The sequence below is a fragment of the Aquarana catesbeiana genome, linkage group LG13 (assembly GCF_042186555.1).
Source record: "Aquarana catesbeiana isolate 2022-GZ linkage group LG13, ASM4218655v1, whole genome shotgun sequence".
NCBI classification, from domain to species: Eukaryota; Metazoa; Chordata; class Amphibia; order Anura; family Ranidae; genus Aquarana; species Aquarana catesbeiana.
Window position 1 is genome coordinate 166096970 of NC_133336.1, and position 26001 is coordinate 166122970.

The window sequence follows — 26001 nt, forward strand, 5'->3', positions numbered from 1 at the left end:
TAATTCAGTTCCTTCTCCTCATCCTTTTTCAGGACTCATCAATCTCTTGCCATTTTTCAATCTTTTATTCCTATGAAAATTACGTGAACACTAGTGTTTGATGCCTGTCACATGTTCTGTAACATAGCTTATGTGGTAAGCTACCTTTTGCCATTTTTTCTATTTCCATACAACAACGATTGCCAAATACACCTATAACGCTAATTCGTTCATGTTTCCCTATATAGGTCACCACCTAAATATTTGTACCAAAAGCTCTTGTTTGTCCTTGAATTCATCTACAGGCGTTTCCCCTCCTATCAATCAACTTGCTTTTAATTAAAAGTGTGAGTTCTCTAGAGGCCTTTTTGCCCTATACTATTGATGTATAATGCATCACTTTCTTTGTCCTTCAAATTAAATGTTTAATACACATCTAATATTCATATTACCATTTGTTAATTCCCAATATATTTAATTGCCAGGTTTTCTGTGTGCCCCCTGCAAGCACTAAATACGGTGCAGCCTGCCCTTCCCCCATCCGGGGGTTCCTTGCGGCGCCTCCCCTGGGTGTCTGTTGCTCAGGTATGTCTGGGATCCAGGGGCCACTTTAGGGTTACCTCCCTGTGTGAGATTGTCCAGCCACAATATTCCAAAACCCAGTAATGTTTACAACAAGTTATTGGTTAGTATTTCTGCTTGTTTACATGATGTTTTCTGTATCCCAATGTATAGATCTTTATATATCCAATAGAGCTCCTGTTCCCTGGGGAAGCCAATGCCTTGGCGAAACATGTAGGAAACCGAGCCCTTGTGTTGAAGGCCGTCTCCACCTGGCCCACCCTACTACTTCTGGGTCACACGCAACATATATGTTTTTTGGTTGCTAACTACTCTATTGCTCTTTTTATGTAGTTATTATTGTTAATAAAATATTTGTAATTTTATATCTTTATCTCATCGTCTCATCCCTCTTTCCTAGCACCGTTATAATCCCCTGTCCTTTTATTCATTAGTTATTATTATTTTGGGATGAGGTGCTGTATCTAACATAACCACCTAGCCACATCTGCTTTTCTTCACCTGATGCTGATGTAAACAAATATTTTTTTTTAAATGTCAGATCCCTTCAAGACTGCCTATGCTGATGCTGAGTGACTGTGACGGACCTGGCCGGGACAGAGGCTGTTGGAGAGGACTGGGTGCGGGCCTGTTGCCTTTTGATTATGGGCCCTAGCATTTGGGGGAATGGTGCTCTCTATGAGCTGTATGCCTGGGGACCCTGGGGTTGGTGTTACTTTGGATTCAGCTCCATGTCCCCCCAAAAACACACAGACTCTGGGAACCCTTTATATGCCATATTAGAATGGTGACTGATTTATACCGTTGGGACTCGTACTGTTAAATGCTAATGTCATCAATTCTGCTATAATGGGTTTATTGTAAATAAGTCTAGTGTGGCTCTAAGAGTCTTTTCACCCATTGTTGTTTGTGTTAATTAACTGTGTGAAGCTCGGTGACCACAAGTCTGGGCGAAAGGTCATGTCTCAGTCACCTAGGCTGTATAAAGGATTAGATAATTAGCTCATGTTAATTAAGTTACAGTTGTATTGTTAGAGGAGGTTCCAACGGCATATAAAGTCTTGTAACTTTGATTCATAATAAACAGTCCATGTTAGCAGTGAAGTAAGTGTCGCCTTGTCTTCTGCTCAGAGAGGTTGGAATATCTGATATCTGTATACAGACTGGGAGGAAGTGGTATATGACGGAAGCACTCAAGCGGAGTGTGGGACGTTCCGTGACATTGGTGGCAAGCAGCGGGAAAGCTTCCTGCAGTCTGGGACATCCAAACTTCCATCTGGATCCAAGGTCCAGATAGCAGGAGAGGAGAGGTACAGATACCAGCCGCCATGGATGAGGAATTCAGAAGGAGGTTGCGAGAGATGCAGATACAGCACAGAGAACCAGTGTCAGAGCAGGTCCTGCTGGGATGGTGTGATTCTATTCGCTGCAAACTCTGGAAGGAAGCTCTAGCCCGTGAGCAGCGACACCAGGGAAAAGTTCTCCCCTCCATCGAGGAAAGGTACTGGTCGCAGTATGGACTGCGGGTGCGGTTTTTGGGAGAAAAACCACACAAGAAGCAGACAGCTGAATTAAGCAGGCTCGTCTGGGCAGAGATAAAGCTGGATGAGAGCTACAGAGCCCTCCAGTGGCATGTATCCCAAGCATGTGCCTGGATAGCGGATGACAGCCCAACGGAAGGCTTAAGCTACGGCGGCTTGGGACTGTTGTATGTGAAGCTGACAGGGGACTCTAACTTTGGGAGTGATTTGGAGTGGCGAGTGGACGAAATCATGGATTTCAGAGAAGGGCTACTGAACATTTCGGAAGTGCACTGGGCACAGGAAGATTTGGAGTTTCTGGCCGTTCAGGAATGGGAGCTAGAGATCGCCTACAGACGGCTGCTAGACATTGCTCAGTGCCAGGGCTGGGCTCCCTTTGCCTGGGACTATCAGGAAATACCAGCTGACAACTCTGAAATCCTAGCTGAAGAGTCGGCAATGTGGCAGAGTAATAGTGTGCTTTGCCAACCTGCCCCCGCAGCTATGGAGGTGGAGGTCTTATGGCGGATGCAGCAAGTGCTGACTGACCTTTATGATCCTGTTTCTGCATGGGATGATCTTGGATGGAGGAATGTGCCTGTCCAGCAGCATGCCAGAGAATCTGCAGTGGAAAATCTGGAGATTGCCATTCCCAAACCTGAAGTGCTGACAACAGGGCAGAGCTCTGCTAACCTCTGCCCAGCACTGATAGCATCTTCTGGATTCCATGAACAGGAGATGGTGAACCTCCATCCCCAGACACCAGTTGCAGAGACAGGGGATTTGATAGACTTTTCTGCTGAGGAAGAACCATCGGGTGAGCCCCCAGCAGAAGAGTTGGGATTAGGGCCAAACTTCATTGCACTCTGCTCAGCACTGATGGCATCTTCTGAGTTCCACAGACAGGAGATGGTGAACCTCTATCCCCAGACATCAGTTGCAGAGACATGGGATTTGATAGACTTCTCTGCTGAGGAAGAACAACCTGATGAGCCTCCAGCAGAAGAGCTGCTATCAGGGCCAAAGTTCACTGTGCTCTGCCCAGCACCAACAGTGGCTTCGGCCTTCTTGAGAGAAGAGGTAGTCAGCCTTTCTCCCACAACACTGACAGGGACATGTGATTTTCTGCCAGCAGCATCTATGGAGTTACAACAAACTTCTCCAGCTGAAGATCTGGTAACTGAACAGAGGGTCCAAGACCTTTGTCCCACACTTTTAGCAATTCTAGAGACTGAGGATTTGATAGACGTTTCTGTAGAGGAGGAACCACCTAGCAAATCCCCAGCAGAAGTGCTGGCAACTGGACAGAGGGTCCAAGACCTCTGCCCCACACCTGCAGCAATTGTGGAGGCCCAAGGTGAGGAGGTGGCAGTCTATCGTGAGCTGCAGATCAGGATCCAAGGAGAGAATGCAGTCATCACCTCACAACTGCAGCTTGATCTGGGGTCGGTTGATGGGGCTTCAGTCCCCACCTGTATACCCAAGGGATGCTGGACAGTCGGCCCAGATCCCCAACAGCAGGATGGAGTGAGCCCAGTCCCCCTGTCTTCTCTCCAGCGGCAGAAAGGATTCCAGGGAGAAGGGCCAGTCCGGGCCTCTCCCCAGTGGGGGATATGTTCTCTGAGAGAGGCAGAGGATGGCTGGGTGAGTAATACTCTGTTTGGAATAATTTGTTTGGGGTACTGTGTGGGTACAGGCAGTAGAGGACTGGAACTATGGACTAACTTCGGAGTCAACCCGTCTGGGGTCTCCTCCTGTGTTAGTCTCCTGCCGAAAGGGGAGAAATGTGACGGACCTGGCCGGGACAGAGGCTGTTGGAGAGGACTGGGTGCGGGCCTGTTGCCTTTTGATTATGGGCCCTAGCATTTGGGGGAATGGTGCTCTCTATGAGCTGTATGCCTGGGGACCCTGGGGTTGGTGTTACTTTGGATTCAGCTCCATGTCCCCCCAAAAACACACAGACTCTGGGAACCCTTTATATGCCATATTAGAATGGTGACTGATTTATACCGTTGGGACTCGTACTGTTAAATGCTAATGTCATCAATTCTGCTATAATGGGTTTATTGTAAATAAGTCTAGTGTGGCTCTAAGAGTCTTTTCACCCATTGTTGTTTGTGTTAATTAACTGTGTGAAGCTCGGTGACCACAAGTCTGGGTGAAAGGTCTTGTCTCAGTCACCTAGGCTGTATAAAGGATTAGATAATTAGCTCATGTTAATTAAGTTACAGTTGTATTGTTAGAGGAGGTTCCAACGGCATATAAAGTCTTGTAACTTTGATTCATAATAAACAGTCCATGTTAGCAGTGAAGTAAGTGTCCCCTTGTCTTCTGCTCAGAGAGGTTGGAATATCTGATATCTGTATACAGACTGGGAGGAAGTGGTATATGACAGAAGCACTCAAGCGGAGTGTGGGACGTTCCGTGACAGTGACTATCCTGTTATGCTGAGTGACTATCCTCTTCCTCCTCAATGATCATGCTGATAGCTTGTAAGAATATTTTGGTTCTGGGCGCCGCCACCAGTGCCTAAGGCCCAATTTTTCAGTCCCTGTTTAACAGGGGAGTGTAATTACAATTTTTGATGCAATACTTTGCAGCAGGGCTCATTCCTGCGCTCCAACTAGAGTTTCTGTGAGGGGTTGCAGTGTTGTGGCACCAGTGCCTAAGGCCCAATTTTTCAGCCCCTGTTTAACAGGGGAGTGTAATTACAATTTTTGATGCAATATTTTGCAGGAGGGCTCATTCCTGCGCTCCAACTAGAGTATCTGTGAAGGGTTGCAGTGTTGTGGCACCAGTGCCTAAGGCCCAATTTTTCTGCCCCTGTTCAACAGGGACATGTAATTACAATTCTTGACCTAATATTTCACAGCAGGGCCCGTTTCTGCGCCCACCAAGAGTAACTGTGAGGACTTTCAGTGTTGTGGCACCACCACCACCACCACCACCAAAGGCCCAATTTTTCTGCCCCTGTTCAACAGGTGCATGTAATTACAATTCTTGATCTAATATTTCACAGAAGGGCCGTTTCTGCACCCACCAAGAGTAACTGTGAGAACTTACAGTGTTGTGGCACCAGCACCACCACCACCAAAGGCCCAATTTTTCTGACCCTGTTAAACAGAGGCATGTAATTACAATTCTTGATCTAATATTTCACAGCAGAGCCTGTTCCTGCACCCACCAAGAGTAACTGTGAGGGCTTACAGTGTTGTGACAACACCAACACCTAAGGCCGCAATTTCTGCAGAGTATATAGGGCAGGCCCCTACTTTCAAACATCCAACTTACAAAAGACTCCTACTTGCAAACGGAAGGAAACAACAGGAAGTGAGATGAAATCTACCCCAGGAAAGGAAATTTTCTCCTGTAAGAGTTAATATGGGAAAAACGTGTCTCCTCTCCACTGATGCTTTATCCCCAATCCTTGTTTCACTAAAAACCCCAAATTGTCAAAAAACATTTGTCATTGGGACAGAAAGTGAGGTGAAATCTTCTGAAGAGGTGCACAGAAAGCAAAACAAATGTCACAGGGGTGATAGCCCTTTCCTATGTTTTCCAAAAGCTTAAAAATAGATTTTTTTGGCTGGAGCTACACTTTAAAAATGTACCAGTTCAAAATTACAAACAGATTCTACTTAACAACAAACCTACAGTCCCTGTCTTGTTTGCACCGCCTGTATGCTGCTGTTCAGAGTATATAGGGCCTGGGGCCCCCACGCCTTTCCTTTTTTAATTTGGGTGCGGGGTTCCCCTTAATATCCATACAAGACCCAAAGGGCCTGGTAATGGACTGGGGGGTGGGGGGTACCCATGCCATTTGTCTCACTGATTTTCATCCAGATTGCCAGGACCCGACATTACATTAAAGCCACAAACAGTTTTAAATGACTTTTATTCCTTTAAAAATGTAATTTCGTGCAGAGACTGTTCTAAGCACGGGAAACACGTGCCACTTTACAGGCATACTATAGACACCCCTCAGGTATGATATTTAAAGGAATATTTCACTTTTTTTATCATTTTAAGCATCATTAAAATCACTGTTCCTGAAAAAACATCCGTTTTTAAAACTTTTTTTACATTGATAAATGTCCCCTGTCGGCAGGACCCAGGTCCCCAAACCATTTTTAGGACAATACCATGCAAATTAGCCTTTAAATTTAGCACTTTTGATTTCGACCGTTCGAGTCCCATAGACTTCAATGGGGTTCTAAAGTTTGCGCAAATTTTCAGTCCGTTCACAGGTTCTGGTGCGAACCAAATAATAAATGAAATGGAACAGCAGTACACTAAGGTTTGGTTTGAAGCAGAAAGGGTTACATCATAAGATCTATGGAAATTAAGTGGATTTTTGAAGCTAATTAGTATGAGTACTGCACTTAGAACCTATACATAAATAGATCATTATACAGATAAAATATTATAAAAACATGCCAAATTATTAAGCTATAGCATTTTTTTGATAAATAATAAGCTCTGCTGTCTAGAAAAAAAGGCTCAGCTGATTAGGTAAGAGCACCTGGATGTACAGCTTGATGGATGAAAGCATTACATTTTTCTTTTTCGAACTGCTTAGTTTAGAAGGAACAAAAGTCTATGGCAAAAATATGAACACATATTTGTGGTAAATTTCACATACACTTATAAGTAATAGAATGTAACAATTCAGTAAACCCGGTAATCAAATTTGTATGTTATGTATATTGAGCTCTGCCAGCTAAAAAGCATAGTTTGGTATGTATTCACACATCATTTGGATGACTACTTTAATACCACACTTATAATGGCAGCAAATCCTTGCCTACTAAATGTAATTTTGTAAATTGAATAATCCAAAAATTAGTATAAAACTGTAGGAGATATTTACCCACCTTTGACAAGCATGACGTGTAATGATTTACATGAAAACTTAAATTGGTGGCAATTTCATACAATGATAAAATTGTGAATTGTTTTATAATTGATCTTTACATTGATTGTCTTCTGTGTAATAATATAATTATTGTTATGAATTATTTAGTTCTGCATAATGATCTTCTCCTTTCCAGTTTAAAAGATTTGAATAGCTTTCATGCTCCCTTATGAACAAATATATATACTAACATGTATATCTTTTGGGAAAACAATAGATATAATGTAAAACCTCTAGAGATGTTCCAGGTGTGACCAGGTGTCCATATCTACAGATTGATTTTCTCATTAATTGTATTAATCTCAGACTTCTTGTTTTGATGTAAACTTAGTTCAATCTTGGAGAAGAAATTCCATTATTAATCTTTTATTTTTATATTGTGTCTCCAAGACCAGAGGTAATGAAGCTGTAAAATCCACTCCATGGCAAGTACCGCAATCTGTACCCACAAACAATCACATTTTCTTTGCTCTAGTTAGATAATTCATTGCATTTTACTTCACGATTTGCTCCTAAGTGCAAACCTATCAATTTATCAGGCATTTTTTTTGGTGGGGGGGAATCCATTCACACTTTTGTGTTTTGGTGCTTGTTGCATTTAGTATTGTAATGCATAAAATGCATTAAAACACAGGTCAACTTTTTTTTTCTTTTCATCTTTCTGTTTTCCAATCCAGTAAGGCTTCAGAAAGAAAAGTACTGGCCAGAGATTTTCACTACCTCTGGGACAAAAAAACATAAAACTAAAAAAACAAAAACAAAAAAAATTATGAAATTGATGTATTGCTAACATAAATGATTAAAAAAAAAATGTTCCAAGTTTTTTTCTTGTTTAAGAAAATTAAAAATTGAAAAAATAACAGGGTCAAGTTGTTACATTAAAAATTACATGCTGTGTGTAAATTATTCAAATTGTTCATAAAAATAATCTGCATTGACATACTGTATATATACAGTATCTCACAAAAGTGAGTGCACCCCTCACATGTTCATAAATATTTTATCATATCTTTTCATGTGACAACGCTAAAGAAATTACACTTTGCTACAATGTAAAGTAGCGAGTGTCCAGCTTGTATAACAGTACATTTACTGTCCCCTCAAAATAACTCAACACACAGCCATTAATGTCTAAACTGCTGGCAACAAAAGTGAGTACATCCCAAAGTAAAAAAAGTCCAAATTGGGCCCAATAAGCCATTTTCCCTCCCCAGTGTCATGTGACTCATTAGTGTTACAAGGTCTCAGGTGTAAATGGGGAGCAGGTGTGTTAAATTTGGTGTTATCCCTCTCACTCTCTCATACTGGTCACTGGAAGTTCAACATGGCACCTCATGGCATAGAACTCTGTGAGGATTTGAAAAAAAGAATTGTTGCTCTACATAAAGATGGCCTAGGCTATAAGAAGATTGCCAAGACCCTTAAACAGTGCTGCAGCACGGTGGCCAAGACCATACAGTGGTTTAACAGGACAGGTCCCACTCAGAACAGGCCTCGCCATGGTCAGCCAAAGAAGCTGAGTGCACGTGCTCAGAGCCATATCCAGAGGTTGTCTTTGGGAAATAGACGTATGAGTGCTGCCAGCATTGTTGCAGAGGTTGGAGGGGTGGGGGGTCAGCCTGTCAGTGCTCAGACCATATGCTGCTCACTGCATCAAATTGGTCTGCATGGCTGACCAAAATCTTCAAAAGATGATGCACAAGAAAGCCCGCAAACAGTTTGCTGAAGACAAGCAGACTAAGGACATGGATTACTGGAACCATGTCCTGTGGTCTGATGAGACCAAGATAAACTTATTTGGTTCAGATGGTGTCAAACGTGTGTGGCGGCAACCAGGTGAGGAGTACAAAGACAAATGTGTCTTGTCTACAGTCAAGCATGATGGTGGGAGTGTCATGGTTTTAGGGGTCCCTTAGTGCCGCTGGCACTGGGGAGCTACAGTTTATTGAGGGAACCATGAATGCCAACATGTACTGTGACATACTGAAGTAGAGCATGATCCCCTCCCTTTCGGAGACTGGGCTGCAGGGCAGTATAGTAGTATTTATGGCAGAAAAAGTCAGACGGAGGCATGTCATCGTATAATCCGCTCGTGTGTGGGCCTCACCGGACCTTTTTTTAAAAAATTCTGATGGACCTAGAAATAGAACATGTTCTAAATCTTTCCGCCTGAACTCCACCGGAAACTATTCCTATTAGGAAAAGCGCTCGTCTGTATCCGTCTGTATGCTGTTCCGACGGACCTAAAACGACACATGCTCTGAAGAGACGGGAGCTATTGGCTACTGGCTTTTAAACATCCTTTTTTTAGTCCCGTTGTACGTGCTGTACATCACTGCGTTCTGGACGGTTGGACTTTGGTGTGATCGTGTGTACACAAGACTGTTTCAGCGAAATTCCGTCGGAAATCCGTTGGGTAAGCCGATTTTAGTCCGACGGGAAAACCGGTTGTGTGTATGCGGCATTAACAAGCTGTACACTCACTACTTTAGATTGTAGCAAAGTGTCATTTCTTCCGTGTTATCACATGAAAATATATAATATAATATTTACAAAAATGTGAGGGGTATACTCACTTTTTTGAGATACTGTATATATACACACTTCTCAAAACAATTAAAGGAACTTTTTTTATCAGAGTATAGCATCAAGTCAATTAAACTCCTGGGATATTAATGTGGTCAGTTAAGTAGCAGACGGGGTTGTTAATCAGTTTCAGCTGCTTTGATGTTAATGAAATTACCAACAGATGCACTAGATGGACAACAATGAGATGATCTCCAAAACAGAAATGGTTTTACAGGTGAAGACCAATGACATTTTTTTCCCTATAAATCTTTTCTGACTGTTTTTCACTAGTTTTGCATTTGGATAGGGTCAGTGTCACTACTGGTAGCATGAGGCAATACCTGGACCCTATAGAGGTTGCAGAGGCAGTCCAACTCCTCCAGGATGGCACATCAAAATGTGTCATTGCCAGAAGGTTTGCTGTGTCTCCCAGCAGAGTCTCAAGAGCATGGAGGAGATTCCAGGAGACAGGCAGTTGCTCTATGAGAGCTGGACATGGCCATAGAAGGTCCTTAACCATCAGCAGGACTGGTATCAGCTCCTTTGTGCAAGGAGGAACAAGATGAGCACTACCAGAGCATAAAAAATGACCTCCAGCAGGCAACTGGTGTGAATGTCCCTGACCAAACAATCAGAAACAGACTTCATGAGGGTGGCCTGAGGGCCCCACATCCTCTAATGGGCTCTGTGCTCACTGCTTGGCACCATGGAGCTTGATTGGCATTTGCCATTGAACACCAAAATTGGCATGTCCACCACTGGCGCCCTGTGCTTTTCACAGATTAGAGCAGGTTCACCCTGAGCACATGTGACAGACATGAAATGGTCTGGAGAAGTCATGGAGAACATTATGCTGCTTGTAACATTGTTTAGCATGATTGGTTTGGTGGTGGGGAGGCATGTCCATTGAGGGACACACAGACCTCTACAGGCTAGACAATGGCACCCTGACTGCCATTAGGTATCGGGATGAAATCCTTGGACACATTGTTAGACTCTATGCTGGTGCAGTGGGTGCTGGATTCCTCCTGGTGCACGACAATGCCTGGCCTCATGTGGCGAGAGTATGCAGCCTGTTCCTGGAAGATGAAGGAATTGATACCTTTGAATGGTCCCCCTCAATTTAGGGACATCAATTTAGGGGATCAGACTCAATTTAGGGACAAACTCACAGTTTCTTAAGGAAAACATCATGTTTAAACCACAAGATATTCCCAAACAGAAGAAAAAGAGCATCTTGCCATCGATCAAACAAAAATAAACTTCTGCTCTACCGAGCCTTACTGTGTCCATAGTCTGACCAGTCCTTGGTTTTGTAGTATAAAAAAGGAGGACCATCAAACTAGACCATAAATGTTGCCAACATCCCCAAGAGGAAAAAATAAAGGTACCCCCAAAGGAAATGGGACTTTAACTGCAACACCGATATGTTAAAAAAAGGCAATTTATTGATACAAACTGACACATACAAACACATCAAATCATATAGAAAAAAGAATTATACAAAATATAGAACCATTAAAAACAACGGTATGACAAGGCAGTGATACTTTAGAGGAACTTCAGCACGGCCCTACACGTTTTGGGACTTGACGAGACATCCCTTCATCAGGGACACTTTGTGGAGAAGAGTCACACTGTATAGTAAAGTTAGAATTGAAAAGAGTACACACACTATACACACACACACACACACACATTTTTTGGGGGGTATGAAGTCCATGGATTATTTTATAAGCACTTGAGATATTTTTTGCTTATGATTGTACGCACAATTGTATAATTGTACTTTATTTGCATATTTTGCACACAATTTGTATGCACTTTTGTATGTTTACACTTTTTTGCATATTTGCACATTTGGGATTATATACAACTGATGCAAGTATATATATTACCAGTATTGTGTATAGAATTTGGTGTGAGGACCTGCACTACTCTACCTATCATTTATCTTGTTTATTGACACCATCAATAATTAGAGCAGCAGCAGTCCAAAAGATTTTAAGCTCACCCACCTGTGGCACTGGTATCTGGTAATAATGTTTGTCAAGAGTGAGATATTGGCTGGAAACAGCACAATAATCTAGCAAACAGGAAATGTAAATCTATTGCTTAGAGCTAAATCCTGACATTTACCCATCAGAAACCTCACACTGTGCTTTGTAAGTTTTCCTTGAATCTGCCATACAGAGTTCATGATCTCCCACAAGATCACCTTTTATAGAGGGTAATCGCATCTGATAGACAAGAGAAAAAAATCCCATTTCTCTACCTATAGAAAGGATTATGTGATCACATAGTAAGCCTTCCTCCCTTGTAGTGCAGGGTTGTGGTTTCAATTCCCGCCAGGCAATTATATGTCCTGGGACCAATTCTGTATAATTTATTCATAAATGTTATAGAGGATGGGATAAATAGCTCAATCTCAGTGTTAGCTGATGATACAAAACTAAACAAGTCAATAATTATGCAGCAGGACAAGAACACCTCAATAAAATAAAGGGGTGGGCAACTACATGGCAAATGAGGTTTGATGTTGAAAAATGTAAAGTAGTACACTTGGGGGCTATAAATAGGAATGCAAGTTACTCGCTAGGAGGAGAAACTTTGGGGGAATGCAGGATGGAAAAAGATCTGGGGATCCTAGTAGATGACAGACTCAGCAACGGCATGCAATAGCAAGCAAAGCTAGCAGAATACTAGCATGAATAAAAAAGGCTATTTCCTCAAGAGATAAAACTATAATCTTGCCACTTTATAAAACTCTGGTTCAGCCAAATCTGAAGTATGTGTCCAGTTCTGGTCACCAGTTCTCAGAAAGGATGTGCTGGAGTTGCAGAGAGTCCAGAGAAGTACAACAAATGTAATAAGGGAAATGGAGGAACTCAGTTATGAGAATTACTATGAACATTAAACCTATTCTCTCTGGAGAAGAGACATTTGAGAGGAGATATGATAGTGATACACAAATACATGAATGGTGATTCTAGCATAGGGAATAAACTACCGTATTTATCGGCGTATAACACGCGCCGGCGTATAACACGCACCCCAAGTTTAGGAGGGAATTTTAAGGAAAAAAACTTTTAGGAGGGAAGTTTAAGGAAAAAAAACTTACATTTAAATGCCCATCAATGCAGCCTCATCAGTGTTCATCTGCAGCCTTTCCCCAGTGTCCAGTGCAGCCTTGTCAGTGCAGCTTTGCCCCAGTGCAGCCTTGTCCCCAGTGCAGCTTTGCCCCAGTGCAGCCTTGTCCCCAGTGCAGCTTTGCCCCAGTGCAGCCTTGTCCCCAGTGCAGCTTTGCCCCAGTGCAGCCTTGTCCCCAGTGCAGCTTTGCCCCAGTTCAGCTTTGCCCCAGTGCAAGCCTTGTCCCCAGTGGTCCGTGCAGCCTTGTCCCCAGTGGTCCGTGCAGCCTTGTCGCTGCCGACATACAAACGTTTAGTTTGTATTTTTAAACATGGCGCCGCGGAGTTCGGAGGGACTCGGGGGCGCTCGTTCAGCTGAACGAGCGCCGCCGAGGACACAGTGACTGGGCGGAGCCGAGATACACATATCCGAGGGTTCTCGGCTATTCTCGGCGCCGTTCACAGTCACGCCCAGTCCCTATGATGGACATAACAGAGGTCCAATGGCGGGACTGGGCGTGACTGTGAACGGCGCCGAGAAAAGCCGAGAACCCTCGGCTATGTGTATCTCGGCTCCGCCCAGTCACTGTGTCCTCGGCGGCGCTCGTTCAGCTGAACGAGCGCCCCCGAGTCCCTCCAAACTCCGCGGCGCCATGTTTAAAAATACAAGCTATGTGAATGTCGGCGGCGATCGCGGCGATCGCTCTGACAGATCACAAAATAGCGGGGATCGGCGTATAACACGCACCCACGATTTTCCCCTTATTTTAAGGGGAAAAAAGTGCGTGTTATACGCCGATAAATACGGTATTCAGTCTCATGGAGTGTAAGAAGACATGGAGCCCTTCAATGAAATTGGAGGAAAAGCGGTTTAACCTTAAACTGTGGGGGGTTTTTCACTGTCAGGACAGTAAGGATGTGGAACTCACTTCCACAATCGGGGGTGTGAGCCGGAAGTATTGATAGTTTTCAAAAAACATTTAGATGGGCATCTTAGCGAGCACAATATAGAGGTATATGGGATATGATTTTTGACATAAGCACACACACCCACACATACCAACTATGTAACTATGAATTTAATTCATATGTTCTCTTTGTGTTTGTGTGAGCTTTTTTATGTTATTATTTTAAACCAAAACTCCTTGAATTGTTTTGAAGGAGAACAAATAAAAAGATGCACAGTGGATTTGCAATATTTTTTTTTTATTATTAGATTCAGTTAGAAAAATATAATAATCACAAAAAAGTTTACTTTTAGTCAAGAATATATTTCATATAAATATTTCTCATTTATCCCATCTGACCAGCAGATGGTGAGTGTGAGTCTGGTTCTCCAAGGACTGAATAAGGACTCCACCACCTCCTTCTTTGTACAGATTATCCTTTATGATCCTTTAAGTCTGCAGAAGCAAAAGGTACAGCACTAGTGCCGGGTTCTCTTTTTTCGCCAGCATGCACTATACACATTGGAATACTTTGTTTTTAATGCAGAGCTTCAGGATTTATGAATTGCATGGGTCCATTAGTTCATAATGATTCATTCTCTAATTGGGTCATGCTTGCTCATATCTAAATCTCATTCTTCTCATCATTTAGAACATAGTCCACTCACAGCTGAAGCAGTTCCTCTTCCTCAGGGGTTATTATCTATTAATGGATAACCCTCAGTCCTGAAAGGAGAGCTTCTAGCTGTTTTAGTTCTCTTCTTCTATCATCTGACATGGGGTTGCCTTTGATCCTAGAAGAGAAGATATGAACAGTCATCTCAGTAGAACTCTCACATTATTTCCCAACATCCTTCAGGACATCTATTACACCAACCTTTCACCTTTGTATAGGACTTTCATAACTGAGAGCTGGCCCTGCACTATGGAGGCCGATGGAAAGTTTAAAACATATAAAACAGGGAATATTCCTCCTCATTGGCCATTTGTCCTGTAAGAACTGTTCTGTGTTGTCCCACAGCCACCAGTCACATTCAGATTTCACTTTTCCAACTGTCATTCTCCAGGGCAGAATTGACTCAAATTGGTGGCAGTTTGAAAAGAGCAGTTCTAATGAATGAGGCAGAATATGAATAATGAAAACAGAAAACAACAGAGGGCAGATCATGTATGTAGCGCTACCCCTGCAGGAGATGCTTGAATATTGTTCGTTCCCTTCACTGCTTCTTCTACCCCAAGAACAGACTCAACCTCACTGGCACACCTGGCAGTAGTGTAGTTTAAATTCCACAGTAAAGGACACAGTTTATGATGAAATCAGAAAGTGACTTTTACTGTGAGCTTGCTTAACCACTTCAGCCCCGGAAGATTTTCCCCCTCAATGACCAGGCCATTTTTTGTGAAACGACACTGCTTCGCTTTAACTGACATTTGCGCGGCCATGCGACAGTGTACCCAAACAAAATTGATGTTTTTTTTCCCACAAATAGAGCTTTCTTTTGGTGGTATTTGATCACCTCTGAGGTTTTTATTTTTTGCGCTATAAACAAAAAAAGACCGTCAATTTAAAAAAAAAAAAAAAAAAAAATAAGCATATATTGATTGGTTTACGCAGAAGTTATAGCGTCTACAAAATAGAGGATATATTTATGGCATTTTTATTATAATTTTTTTTTATCAGTGATGGCAGTGATCAGTGATTTTTAGCAGGACTGCAACATTGGGGCGGACAGATCGGACACTTTTGACACTTTTTTGGGACCAGTGACATTTATACGGCTATAAAAATGCACTGATTACTGTGTAAGTGTCATTGGCAGCGAAGGGGTTAACACTAGGGGGCAGTCAAGGAGTTAAATGTGTTCCCTGGGAGGTTTTTTTTTCTGTGAGGGGATGGGACTGACTGGAGGAGGAGAGAGATCTCTCTTCCTGATCACTATGAACAGCAGATCTCTCTCTCCTCCCCTGTCAGAACGAGGATCTGTCTGTTTACATTGACAGATCCCCATTCTGGCTCTCTGTGGAGCGATCAGGGGTGGCGGACATCGTGGTTGCCAGCCACATGCATTGCCTCTGGCGTCGCATTGAAGCTTTGCACGCGCCTCCCACAGCTCTTAAAGCGGCCGACGTACACTTACGACGTATAAACAAAAAGAACAACGTCCAGAGATATATTCTTCACTGAGGAACAAAAGGTATATATCAAAAATAATGAACTTTATTTTAGAGATAAAAAAAACACATAAAACATAAATTGTATCCTCCACCACAATGAAGAGTTAAAAATTGACAACGTTGTCATGACGCAGGTAGCTACCACAAACAATTCAACTCACACTGTCTGTAATAATATGTTAAGAACTAGCTGGATTATACACCTAAGCGGGATTATCTTGTAGCCATGCTGAATTGGCTAATCGCCAGGTAACTCAGTATGAACAGTCCACTGGTATGGTAAAATCAACTGCAGCTATGATCAGAAGAAGGAACAAAGTGATTAGCTTGTAAACTATCTCAGGAGCTGACTTCAATCAACTGGGGAGTCCCATATTGCGAGCACTTCACAGTCCTGGTGATAGAGATTGCAAGTGGGGAAGGTAGAGACAGAATTTCACAATAATGCGGTAAAAGATTGGTAATGAGTCAGGTGGACAGCCAGTGTATAGATCGCAGTTCAGACAATAGATGCGGTATCCATATAACACCTTCCATCCTCAAAACGGCACAGATGAAAGGAAGGTGATGGACAATAGGGGTGAATAACTCAGCCGGGAATCAAATAACATTTGTCTTGCTCACCGCTCTCTGGATTCCAAACCAATAAACTGAACTGGAGGTAGTTAGATCCACGTTGTGGAAGTAGGGATGGAGCGTGTGAACACCCGGTCTATGAGTATCACTGGTGTCCAGCATCTCACTCAGCAAGCACCGCTCAGGTCAGGGAATCACTTCCTTTGCTTTCATCTACCGCATCCCGTTAAACATCCGAGAGTGTCACCGAGAGGAAAGTTCATGGTAGGGAAGCTGTGTCATCATTAGGCAAGATGTGATGTGGTGGTCTTACTGACGCATTTTACTCGAGATTCGAGTTTCTTCAGAGCATGTATGGGCATGGAAAAGAGTTTGCTTAAATTACAAGATCAATTAGGCCAATTAGCATATCCAATCATCACTAAACACACGCCCACTCCCTTCTGACAAACCAGAGCACACACCAGCTTGGAGAAACCCTTTTCTCTGAGTGCAATGTTCATATATACATACAGACAGATTCATATTGGCCTTATTTCTTAGTGGTGAGAAGAAATAAATCATAATATTTGTATAGGACGTAGACATAGTAGGGCTATATGCCCCAGGTTGTCTAATTGTCATAGAACAAACATATAAACATCAATAGATATACATGGACATAATTGCATCTATATGAGCCCAGACACACTCATTACCCATAGGTTCAGTGTAGCCCGTGAGGTTAGATAGAAAAGAATAAAAACTCCCCTCCATTAACCTCAATGAGAGGGGTTTAACTCAATCAGACAGGCCAGGGAACCATAATAGAGGAGAAATATGGATAAAAGATATTCCTGATATAATACAAAGATGGTGAAAGCATAAGGGGAAAGTTTCTGCCCAGATCCAACCTGCACAGTTATTTATATGGGTGCTTTGAGAGATTACCAATAGTATTGGGGGCCTCCATAGAGAAAAGAAAATTAAATATAAAAATGCAACATTCTTGTCATGATGTTTTGATGTATCAAGATTCAAGGAAGACAGCTAAATTGCATTCAGTGTTCAATCCCTAAGGCTGTAAAGTTCTCAAATTAAAATTCCAAATTTTTTCCTTTTTGGAAAAGGATTCTATCAAAGTCACCTCTCCGTTGGGGCAGGTTGAGTCTATATATGGTGAAAAAATGATTGTTGTTAATGATCAACAGCTAATGTTCAGGTATCACACTTCCTGTAAGATGGAATGCTTACCAGATAGCAAGCCAAATAAGACAGGTGGCTATAAACCCAGCCTGGGCCTTTGGGGAAACTTTCCGGATACGTCCTGGACAGAAATCACTCACAGACCAGATCGGATCCACGAAGGTTGAACCCAGAAAAAGTTTTAAATAACATAGCGTAATACTGACATGGATAGATATTTTGTAAAAATAGAAACAAAATGACACTCCACCAGTGATATATCATGAAATTCATACAATATTTGGTGCCATGAGCCCAAAAAAGGACAATGAGGTGAGTGACATCAAATATAAAAAACTTCGTGTGTAAAGGGCTAGTGCAAAAAAACATCCAAAAAAGCCGCTTACCAGAAATAACACCAAAAAAGCATGTGATAAAACACCAGATGATAGATGAAAAGGAAGGGATCTGAGGCCGCTTACCAGATTTATTTGAAAATGGAGCATATAACTAATTTAGCAAAAGAAGTGAAGGAATACCAAGGTGCAGATCTGAGGCCGCTTACCAGATACAATATAGATTGGAGCATAAATTTGGTCAACAAAATGAAAGGAAAAACCGAAGTGCTGCAAACCGCCACTTCGTACTGCCAACAGTTTGGAGGAAGTAGAGAGAAGACATTGTTGGAAGTGGCAGTAGAGGAACACGAGTTTTGGATGGTCCCATGGATCCCTGCAACCCCATCTTACAGGAAGTGTGATACCTGAACATTAGCTGTTGATCATTAACAACAATCATTTTTTCACCATTCAATTAAAATTTTGGTGTTGGACATTTATCACAAGGACTATTTTTTTCACCAATATATTTTTTTCACTAATATTTGATTGATCATCATCATTATCATTTTTAAGCGCGGCTTTTTTGTTTATTTTGCTTTATATGTGTAGTTCACTTATAGCTGCAGCTTTACGCTTAGACTTCTAGCGCAGTTTTTTCTTTTCCATTTTGAGTCTATATATGCCCCTGGCCCGAAGTCCATTTGGGTCACCTCCATGAAAGTTTAAGAAGTGTAGCGCCAGCGGGAGCTCATCGTCTTTTTTTATTGATGCCTTGGATGTGCTCACTAATCCTTATTTTCAGCTGTCTCTTTGTTTTACCTACATACATTTTACCGCATGGGCAAATTAGTATATAGATGACTCATGTAGTTGAGCAGTTGATAAAATTCAGAATTTCAAAACTTTTTTGACCGTCAGAACTCGTGAACACATCCGTTTTGTCCATGTAATTGCACATTGTGCATCTCCCACATGGGTACATGCCTTTTAATGCTGGAAGGTCAGTCAGCCAGTTCTTATTGTGTGATCTCTGATATTCAGAGTGTGTGAGGTTATCTCCTAAATTGAGTGATCTGCGTGCTGTTAATAATGGTCTTTCTCCTATGACTTCACCCAAAATCGGCGACTTGGAGAGTATGTGCCAATGATGGTTGAGAATACCCTTAACCTGATCCCATTGTGACCCAAACTTAGTGATGATTCTAATTGGGGCTTGCTGGGGAGTATCCTGTTGACTGCGTTTAGTAGTGATGAGGAGTTCCCATCTATAAGTTTATCTTGCTCTCTTTTTGGCTCTCCTGATACTTTTATGTGAGTATCTCCTTTCCTTGAACCTACTGTACATCTCTATGGCCTCAGTAGAAAAGTCAATTTCTTGTGAGCAGTTTCTTTTGATCCGTAGAAACTGCCCCACAGGTATTCCCTGTATCAGGGAATGGGGATGATGACTGGAGGCGTCCAAAAGAGCATTGGCCGCAGTCTTTTTATGAAAAATTTATTGGTAAAAATACAGTCATCCTGTACCCCTATGTTGAGATCTAAAAAAGGTAAGGTTTCACGGTGACATGAATAGGTAAATCTTAGATTCCTCCTGTTGCAGTTGAGTTCATCAATGAACTCCGATAGCTGTAATTCAGTGCCCCCCCAGATCATGAGCACCTTGTCAATGTACCTCAGCCATGGATGACTGTGGCTGAGGTACAGAGATGACCGATAGACCACCTCCTCCTCCCAAAGGCCCAAATGTAGGCAGGCATAGGAGGGTGCCCATGGGGCTCCCATAGAAGTCCCGCTGAGTTGCTGGTATGTCAATCCCAGGAACTGAAAGCAGTTATGCTCTAACATGAATTCCAACATTTCCATTATGAACTCATTTTGTGCACCCAAAAGTGGAAATTTCTTTTACAGAAAATATTGTACACCTTTAAGTCCCTATTCATGAGGAATTGACGTGAATAGTGATTCCACGTTAATTCCCACGAGCATTGCTCCATGTGGAAAAGTTATGTCCTCCAATCTGCACAGGACATCTCTGGTATCCTGGACATAGGAAGTAAATCACAAACACATTCCTTTATGAAGGCATCCATGTATTTCCCCAGTTTTTCCAGTGGACCCTTAATGGCAGACACTATGGGCCTGCCCGGGGCATTGGTCAGTACACCTATGGTGATTTGCGCAACCGTGCCAACCTGCCGCCGTATAACGACAGCGGCAGGTCGACAACAGGTTAAATGAGAATGGAACAAGCAGTCACAGTAATATAAGGCAGTAAGAAAGTACAGTGAAGTATAACAAAGGGCAAAAGTTACAAAAAAAATGAAGATCAAGTCTATCTGCTTTCAGGGGGCTCCTTTAGGTGAAATGGCCCCAAGAGCAGAGGTAAATATATGAGAATAACAAGTCAAGAAAATGCAATGTTAATTTTAATAGAGTATTTGTCAACCCCAAATTAATTGGGCTATATGAGTCCAGGCAAGAGGAGGGTAGAAGAATGACCTTATTTTTGTCTGTCAGTCCTCTCCCTTCTTCACCCCAGCACAACAGTCCATACAGGCCTGCTTAACCACAATACCTGACCAAGTGCACTGAATTAACCTCCACTGTGTATCCACTTGTAAGTGACTAATGTCCTGAACACGGAGGGGGCCCTTAAGATTTTAAGGTGGTGCACTTATTGATCTCCTGTAATGAGGTGAACACAGTACATCCAGAAAGGCTTGGCATGAAACTATTGTGGAAAATTTTATATTAATGTATTGTCATAAGAGTCTCCCAGTGTCTGTTCTCTTGTAGCCCGCTCTAAAGAGCTGACTGGGGCAGACTGACACTGGTTGAGACCTGTTAGGTAGTGGAAAACTTCCTTGTGTTTGGAGAGAGGTGTTTGCGGAGAGAGGACATGTCTGCCAGTGAAGGGCCCCAGTGCAATGCACAGAACGATCATCTGGTGGGGGTGTGCTTGCTCTGCAAAGACATTATCGGTTGTTTCCTCTTGTCACCCCGATATATGCCTGATCAACATGTTTGGGGTGTCATGACGTACACCTGCAGCACCTCCCATCCATGAGGAACTGTAGCCATCGTATTTAGTTATTGTATATTTTATCATGTCCTGTAGTAATTGGTGGTTGTTTTGTGTTCTGTTGTTAAATCCTTATATGGTCATTTACATCCTGTGAGGTCATATCCTGTGAGGTCACAAGCTTTGTAAGAGGTGTTTGGCTGTTGGAAGTCGAACCCTCGAGTTTTGGGACTTCCTGTTATGCTAATAAAGAGTAGGGATGAGCCGAACACCCCCCTGTTCGGTTCGCACCAGAACATGCAAACAGGAAAAAAGTTCGTTCGAACACGCGAACACCGTTAAAGTCTATGGGACACGAACATGAATAATCAAAAGTGCTAATTTTAAAGGCTAATATGCAAGTTATTGTCATAAAAAGTGTTTGGGGACCTGGGTCCTGCCCCAGGGGACATGGATCAATGCAAAAAAAAGTTTTAAAAACGGCCGTTTTTTCAGGAGCAGTGATTTTAATAATGCTTAAAGTCAAACAATAAAAGTGTAATATCCCTTTAAATTTCATACCTGGGGGGTGTCTATAGTATGCCTGTAAAGGGGCGCATGTTTCCTGTGTTTAGAACAGTCTGACAGCAAAATGACATTTTGAAGGAAAAAACTCATTTAAAACTACCCGCGGCTATTGCATTGCCGACAATACACATAGAAGTTCATTGATAAAAACGGCATGGGAATTCCCCAAAGGGGAACCCCAACCAAAATTAAAAAAAAAAAATGACGTGGGAGTCCCCCTAAATTCCATACCAGGCCCTTCAGGTCTGGTATGGATATTAAGGGGAACCCCGGCCAAAATTTAAAAAAAAAAATGACGTGGGGTTCCCCCTAAATTCCATACCAGACCCTTCAGGTCTGGTATGGATTTTAAGGGGAACCCCGCGCCAAAAAAAAAAAAAAACGGCGTGGGGTCCCCCCAAAAATCCATACCAGACCCTTATCCGAGCACGCAACCTGGCAGGCCGCAGGAAAAGAGGGGGGACGAGAGTGCGGCCCCCCCCTCCTGAACCGTACCAGGCCACATGCCCTCAACATTGGGAGGGTGCTTTGGGGTAGCCCCCCAAAACACCTTGTCCCCATGTTGATGAGGACAAGGGCCTCATCCCCACAACCCTGGCCGGTGGTTGTGGGGGTCTGCGGGCGGGGGGCTTATCAGAATCTGGAAGCCCCCTTTAACAAGGGGACCCCCAGATCCCGGCCCCCCCCTGTGTGAAATGGTAAGGGGGTACCCTACCATTTCACTAAAAAACTGTCAAAAATGTTAAAAATGACAAGAGACAGTTTTTGACAATTCCTTTATTTAAATACTTCTTCTTTCTTCTATCTTCCTTCATCTTCTGGTTCTTCTGGTTCTTCTGGCTCTTCTGGTTCTTCCTCCGGCGTTCTCGTCCAGCATCTCCTCCGCTGCGTCTTCTATCTTCTTCTCCTCGGGCCGCTCCGCACCCATGGCATGGGGGGAGGCTCCCGCTCTTCTCTTCTTCTTCATCTTCTTCTCTTCTTCTCTTCTTCTCTTTTTCATTTTCTTCTCCGGGCCGCTCCGCATCCATGCTGGCATGAAGGGAGGCTCCCGCTGTGTGACGGCGCTCCTCGTCTGACAGTTCTTAAATAATGGGGGGCGGGGCCACCCGGTGACCCCGCCCCCCTCTGACGCACGGGACATGACGGGACTTCCCTGTGGCATTCCCCGTGACGTCACAGGGAAGTCCCGTCAAGTCACCGTGCGTCAGAGGGGGGCGGGGTCACCGGATGGCCCCGCCCCCCGTTATTTAAGAACTGTCAGACGAGGAGCACCGTCACACAGCGGGAGCCTCCCGCCATGCTAGCATGTGTGAGGAGCGGCCCGGAGAAGAAAATGAAGAAGAGAAGAAGAGAAGAAGATGAAGAAGAAGAGAAGAGCGGGAGCCTCCCCCCATGCCATGGGTGCGGAGCGGCCCGAGGAGAAGAAGATAGAAGACGCCGCGGAGGAGATGCTGGACGAGAACGCCGGAGGAAGAACCAGAAGAGCCAGAAGAACCAGAAGAACCAGAAGATGAAGGAAGATAGAAGAAAGAAGAAGTATTTAAATAAAGGAATTGTCAAAAACTGTCTCTTGTCATTTTTAACATTTTTGACAGTTTTTTAGTGAAATGGTAGGGGTAAGAACCCCCTTACCATTTCACACAGGGGGGGGGCCGGGATCTGGGGGTCCCCTTGTTAAAGGGGGCTTCCAGATTCCGATAAGCCCCCCGCCCGCAGACCCCCACAACCACCGGCCAGGGTTGTGGGGATGAGGCCCTTGTCCTCATCAACATGGGGACAAGGTGTTTTGGGGGGCTACCCCAAAGCACCCTCCCAATGTTGAGGGCATGTGGCCTGGTACGGTTCAGGAGGGGGGGGCCGCACTCTCGTCCCCCCCTCTTTTCCTGCGGCCTGCCAGGTTGCGTGCTCGGATAAGGGTCTGGTATGGATTTTTGGGGGGACCCCACGCCGTTTTTTTTTTTTTTTTTGGCGCGGGGTTCCCCTTAAAATCCATACCAGACCTGAAGGGTCTGGTATGGAATTTAGGGGGAACCCCACGTCATTTTTTTTTTTAAATTTTGGCCAGGGTTCCCCTTAATATCCATACCAGACCTGAAGGGCCTGGTATGGAATTTAGGGGGACTCCCACGTCATTTTTTTTTTTTAATTTTGGTTCGGGGTTCCCCTGTGGGGAATTCCCATGCCGTTTTTATCAATGAACTTCTATGTGTATTGTCGGCAATGCAATAGCCGCGGGTAGTTTTAAATGAGTTTTTTCCTTCAAAATGTCATTTTGCTGTCAGACTGTTCTAAACACAGGAAACATGCGCCCCTTTACAGGCATACTATAGACACCCCCCAGGTACGAAATTTAAAGGGATATTACACTTTTATTGTTTGACTTTAAGCATTATTAAAATCACTGCTCCTGAAAAAACGGCCGTTTTTAAAACTTTTTTTTGCATTGATCCATGTCCCCTGGGGCAGGACCCAGGTCCCCAAACACTTTTTATGACAATAACTTGCATATTAGCCTTTAAAATTAGCACTTTTGATTTCTCCCATAGACTTTTAAAGGGTGTTCCGCGGCATTCGAATTTGCCGCGAACACCCCAAATTGTTCGCTGTTCGGCGAACTTGCGAACAGCCAATGTTCGAGTCGAACATGAGTTCGACTCGAACTCGAAGCTCATCCCTAATAAAGAGTCAGCACATGGCTGAGCAGGCAGTGTGATGTTGGAACTGGAAACGTAAGGTTGTGGTCTGTCTGTTTGTGAGAATGGGGCACACACCAGAGGATGGGCTACACCAGAGGATGGCATACGATCAAAAGGTGAGACGCATTTATATCATTAGACGAAATTGTTATTATGATTAGAAACAGGAGATTTAGCTGTGTGTTCTGTGTGCAGCCAAATTTCTATGTCAGCTTGGCGAGCCAGAACATAGGAGTGAACAGAACCTCCTTCAGAATCGGATCATTAAGATGTGCTGGGGAGGTTCTGCTTCGCGAAAAGAACAAATTTTTCGTCTTTTGAAATAATGCTGGAAGTTTGATCGTATGTCTGGTGTGTGCCTGTGTGTGTGTGTGTGATTTGTATCTCGAATCTTTGTGTAAGGAGACTGTGTGTATGTGTAAGTAACTGTATGTTGTGTAATAAGTTTATGAGAAATAGAAATGTATGATTATTTGCAGCCTGCAATGTGGGTGTGACTGATGCTGTGTAACAAGTTTGTAATGCATGTGAGAAATGGATGAATTGTAATTATTACTTATGTATGGGACAAGTAGATTGCATGAGTCTTGTAGAGTGTTTGATTGACTCAAGACACAGATGGTTAGTGGACTTTGATGGTTATGAAAAGAACATGAAGGCATCACTGTTTGTATCTCTCAATGTCTTGTTCCTGTGAAAGCTGATGTGAACTGAGTTTGAGGAGAGGGTATGTGGCAGCCGTGTGCTTGTGTTTTTTAATGTGGCCTTTTTGTCATCAGCCATCTTACTGTGGTCCAGATTTCATCTACTATGTGTTTCTAAGTTGTGATTTTTCGTAACTTTAACACTTTTAAATGTTTGTCTAAGTGTTCATTTAGTATCTCAAATGTGTAATTTTGTGGGGATAAATTTTTAGTTTTGGCGGGAAAATGCGCCATTTTGTTGGGGTCTGGCTTTTGTTGTGGTCACCATGTGCATCGGAGGCCATTTTGAAGACCTCTGGGGCTTCCTATAGGGGAAGCTGCTCCATTGTGTATTCCTTTGTGTGTGCAAAGCCACGTGCTTTAAGCTACAATCTGGCTTCTAGGCACCATTTTGTGAATTCTATTTTTGTACTGTTTACATACTTTTCAAGGAAACCATTGCGTTTTCTGCACTGAATATTGGTTTTGAGTGAAATCTCTACTTTGCACTGAATTTCAATGGATAACAAGACTAGCTTTAACTGAGTTTTTGTACACAGTGGTGTGTGTTATTTAATTTTTTTTAATGTTTGGGAGATTCTCAGAGGGCAATTTATTGTTTTGAGGCTTGTATCGCTTTAGCTAAAGTTTCCTAGCCTGCAGTATCCATCCCCTCCCTTTTCCTGTACATTGATATGTAAATAAACCAGTTTGAGGGGTTTTAGAGCTGGGCATGCAGCATTTTATGTATCAACAGGAAGTTGGTGGGGGGGAGCTTGGAGTATCACACAAGCAAATGAGATTTGTGTTTGGAAGGACAGTGGGAAAATACTGGTGTTTGAAAGTGTTTTAATTTTAATTCCAATTGTTTTAAAGAAGTTTATGTTTCTAGTGAAGAAATCTCGATTTTGGTGGGATCAAAAACTAAATTTCATGTGTTAATGGCGCCATTTTGTTTGTGGCTGCAGTGGAAGGGAAAAGACTTTGGTTGAACTCCTTCAGCCGTCTTTTTGCAGGAGTTTCAGTTCTTGGCTTTTGTTACACTGTTGTGTGGTATTTCGGTCTCAAAACTTGTGGTTTGACTTCCCAGGGGATATGTGATTTAAAGGGGATTCCCTCCCATTTGCAATATGGAGGC

The 26001-nt window shown here is 43.1% G+C and overlaps 1 pseudogene; it reads right to left on the reverse strand.

Moving 5' to 3' along the window:
* Positions 1-13892: 13892 nt before the first annotated feature.
* LOC141117404 (NACHT, LRR and PYD domains-containing protein 3-like) overlaps positions 13893-26001 on the reverse strand; it is a 220604-nt pseudogene continuing 208495 nt past the window's right edge.